Genomic DNA, 4694 nt, shown 5'->3' with positions numbered 1-4694 from the left:
TCCCAAAGTGCTGGGATTACAGACATGAGCCACCATGCTCTGTTTATTTGACATTCCTATGATAGTAAGCAAAGTCTTAGGGCAAGAAGTATCAAGTGGTTGTGACATAGCCAGAAGTTAGATTTCTAATGTTCATGGTGGTTAGTTTTAGCTTAATTTAGGCATATCCTGTGCCACTTGTAAGTTAAGCAGAGTAAATGTGCATTCCTTCTAGATTATCTGGTTAACTTGGACAAGCGTGTGTCTACATGTATGAGGCAGTATGGACAGAGGAGATGGGAAGTGGAGAGGTGGAGATTGTAAATATTTGCAATAGCTGAGGCCTGGCTCATGATCCAGAGAGGAGCCCAGATAGCAGCCCAAGGGCAAAACTCAGGACGGCACAATGGCATTAGGAATATGACAGCTGAAAAGTTCTTCTTGGTGCAAACCCCACGAAAGTAGTTTATTTGAAGTAGGTTGTGTCCTGGCCTGCTTCCTTGTTTCTTGGCTTTCAAGTAAACTAAAGTTGGGCTTTGGCTCTTAGAGTACTGTCTGCCAAGCACTGACCCCCAGGGGAAGCTAGTATCCACTGTGCCTTTGAGCCTCCCCTGGGGTGTGATACCAGCATGGCTGCTCTACCAATTTGCTCTGTGACCTTGGGCAGGCTCCTTGACCTATCTGAGCCTCAGCTTCCTTATCTGGAAAACAAGACTGGAAGGGACTGAGTAAATAATCTCTAGGGTCTCTTCCAGCCCTAATCGCCTATGCCAGATTTCCTGGCTGTTTTGAGCCCATTGTCCATTATAAAATGACCCCAAGAAAAACCTAGACTGATGTTTCTGTATAGCTGCAATATAAATTAGGCAGCGTCAAGAGATGCACTTACTGCTTTTGGTTTGGTATTTTTCTCCTGTCCTTCTCTCCTTACCCTTGCACACGCTATTCTTCCTAGTATATTTTCAGAGACCAAAACCTCCCTTAATCTTTAAACTCAGATGACATCGAAAAGACATGAGGCTTCCAATAAATACTTTAATGAAGTAGAACGACTGTTTTAGTTAGTGAGGGAAACCTCTGCAAACCAGCATGAGAAACAGGTTCTGAGGGCATGCCTCAATTATGTTTTCATCCAGGGAATTTTCAGTGAACAAAACATAATTCAGTGAAAGAGAAGCAAAGAAAATGTATTTGTACCCATTTGCATTCTCTTCATGGGGTGATGAATAATTCTGGAAGCCATGGTAAAAATTACAACAAAGAACTCTGTTGAGACTCAGTTGGTAAACATCACACTTCAATTGTTTTCCGTATGTAAAAGATTGGGGAAGTGGTCAAATATTGTTAGATTGCAAGAGCTTTGCCAAAAGCTCACTGAATTTTTCACGGATGTTCTACCTGCCTCTCCTGAAAACCACTGCAATGTCTTTTCTGCTACATATCAGAAAATGTATTAGGGGCATTTTCTGAACAGGGAAGAGGAAAAAGGAGAAGTAGTTTCAGAGAGATTAAATTAGTGCAAAAGTAACCAACCAAAACATAGGTTCAGCAAAGGCCTAGTGTCTGACATGTCTCAAGAGTGGCAGTGTAGGCCAGGTGCAGTGGCTCATGCCTGTAATCCCAACACTTTGCGAGGCCGAGCTGGGCAGACCATTTGAGGTCAGGAGTTCAAGACCAGACTGACCAACATGGTGAAACCCCGTCTCTACTAAAAATACAAAACAAAACAAAACAAAAAAAATAGCCAGGCATGGTGGTACATGTCTGTAGTCCAGCTACTTGGGAGCCTGAAGCAGGAGAATCGCTTGAACCCGGGAGGCTGAGGTTGCAGTGAGCTAAGATCGTGCCACTGTATTCCAGCCTGGGCAACAAAAGTGAGACTCCATCTCAAAAAAAAAAAAAATAGAAGGGTGGTCCAGTGTAATGTGAAGAGAACTGGATTTGGAGCCAAAGGCCAGAGATATCATCAATCTGATCCCATCTTCAGAACCTTAGCCCTTTCAACTACAGATCTACCACAGAACCACAAAGGAGATTTGCTTTACATGATTGTTGTAAACCTCAAAAAAAAAAAAAAAAAAAGATTTGTAAAAGTGCTTTTAAAACAGTAACTCATATTGGCCACTGTCATGAAGAGGTCATGCTTCTTGGAAGCAGAAATGCATTTTCAACAAACAGGATTGTTGTGAGGGAGGCTGTATTTGGGGACGGTGAGGGCTTTAGTGATTTGTTCCCCATTCTTTCCACAGGTGTCTCTTCCTGCAGCAACATACTTGTAACCAATGAGACAATTCTCAGGGGAATTGCCACAGGGGGCTGGTATGGGAACCAGGCTTTGGGATCCAGACTGGGGAGTTATTTGAGGATCTTGTAATACACAAGGGAGGGGCTAGCGCACCACAGGGGCCCAGAAAATGGCCACAGCCTGCCTCCAAGGACCATCTCATCCCTCCTTCCTAGCCAGAACATGTTTTGATCTTAGATGTATGGTTAAAATAAATATCCTAAAGAACAGAGTCAGAGTCGAAGTCGGAGGTCTAGGAGTCACTTTTTTTAGTTAACTCATTTCCTTCTACTGTCTGAAAGTGAACGTCTTTAGGCGTCCAGGGTCCTCACTCCTCCCAGATTTACTCCCTTCCTTTGATTTTTGATCACTTACCCCACCCCACAGCCTTCCCTCCCTGGTAGTCTTATATCCCTCCTAGAGATTTTCATTCCTTCTTGTGTAATAAAGAAATCTTAACCTCATGTTCCTGTTATGTTGCAAACTCTGGCTCCTTGGGTTTCCATGGGATGGTAATGAAGGGTTTCCTTTGCTGACTCTAAGTAGTGTATGATGGGTGGGAAAGCAGAGGAGTAATTGGCTATGCCAGGAAAAGGAAATGTGGCATGAGGTATGAGTTCGGGTTAGGTGCTCTACCAGACAAAATTGGGATGAGTTTTCTCCTAAAGAGGAAGAGAGACAGAGAGATAAAGAAGAGGGCGAGAAGAGGAAGAGGAGGGAAAGGAGGAAGAAAGAGGAAGAGGAAGAAGAAGAGAAGAGAAAGAGGAAGAAAGAGAATAGAAGGGAAGGGAATGGGGAAAGGGATCTTAATACCCTTCTATTTTTAAGTGGAATAATTTTAAATTCTAATTAAAAAAATTCAACTGAGAGCATAGATAGATGGTTGAAAGCCACTTAAAGTGTAAACTATAATATCCATATGACAATGAGGGACATTGAGAGCAAACTGAAGTCAATAATAATTATAGCCATCTGGGTGTGGTCTTGAGGCTCCATAATGAATTTCCACAATGAATAGCAAAGATGGCACTATCAAAGCTATTACAAGTGGATCGCATATCTGATTGAATGTTTCTTTAACTTGACCAAAAGGACTTGGCAAATCAACACATTTTCACCCACACATCATTTAAAAATAAAGCAAACCAAGCACGATCAAATGTCAAATTCATTAATGGCCTTTTAGTCCAGTAAGAAGGTAAAGATGCAGTTGACTTAAGTCTCTCACTCAGGGTTCAGGTATGTCTTTTGAAGTTGCAAAATGCATCATTTCAGCTCAGCTGTCTCTTCCTGAGTGTAAACACAGTCAGATCCATCACATAGGGGTCAACCAAGTTTTCACCTATTAAGTCATTCTTAAAGTTTGAAAGAAGCTTCAAGCAATTTTTATTTGCTTTCCATTGTATTATTTCTAGCTCAGACAGCTTTCTTGTTAGCCGTAAGACTTTGAGACTCCTTCAAAATTTGTATAATTGATTTTTAAATGTTACTGTGATAATGATTGTTCAATGATCAGTTTAATCAAGCAAGAGACATAAATGTTTAGGCCCATTTGTGCTTCCTTAACAGTAAAGCCCAGGTTTTAAATAAGCATCTAAGTACATCCTACGCCTTTTAAATTGCTCATAGACTTTTACACTGATTCACTTGTTATGGTTTTGAAGACTCACCTTATTTTTTATACAAAGGTATCTAAGAGGCAGGGAGCATGCATTCAGTTAGCATGAGCCAATGCTCATATATGCTTGCAGACAGAGCTCAGGAGAGGCAGCAGGTACCAAAGCCATGCCATGGCCATACACCTTAGTCACACCCCAATTTATTTAGCTTATTTCACCTCAAAGGGTCTAAGTCTTGATTTTCTCAGCAAGCATCAGTGTTCTCAGCTGGTCAGTGGTAAAAATAGCATCTAACCTGTGTAAAGAACAGTGGTTTGAATATCAGCCTTTTTTAGAGAAATCTAAAAGCTTGTGCTAGCCCATATCTGTATGTGATCTCAACTAGGAGAAGGCGCTCATTAAAATTTTCAAGCAAAGAATCAGATGGTTGTTTGTTTTTGTGGAGAAAACTTAAGACCTTGTGGCAAAAGTAAAGGCATAAATGAGTGAATGATTTCATTGCTGACCTTGATCATAAAAAGTGACTCACTAGGTTGCTTTTCACAACAACATTCTTTTCAAGACTGAACTCTCTCAACACAAAGGCAAAAATAAATATTTTGAAATTGCATTTGATTTGATCACAAGTAAAAAGAAGCCTGAGAGTCAGATAAAGACAGTCGATTATGGAGACCATGAGTCACTTAAAATTTTTTATGTGCATCCAAAATTACATCATTGCTGGTAAAATAAGGAATAATGTTGCTAGTCACCTTTTATCATGGAAAAAGCCACTTTACCTATGTTCTCTGAGATGATAAAAGAGCCCAAAG

Source organism: Sapajus apella, unplaced genomic scaffold, assembly GCF_009761245.1.
Source record: "Sapajus apella isolate SASKATOON/1434 unplaced genomic scaffold, GSC_monkey_1.0 scaffold59, whole genome shotgun sequence".
NCBI classification, from domain to species: domain Eukaryota; kingdom Metazoa; phylum Chordata; class Mammalia; order Primates; family Cebidae; genus Sapajus; species Sapajus apella.
The sequence above is the reverse complement of the archived record's forward strand: the minus strand, read 5'-3'. Positions refer to the sequence as shown.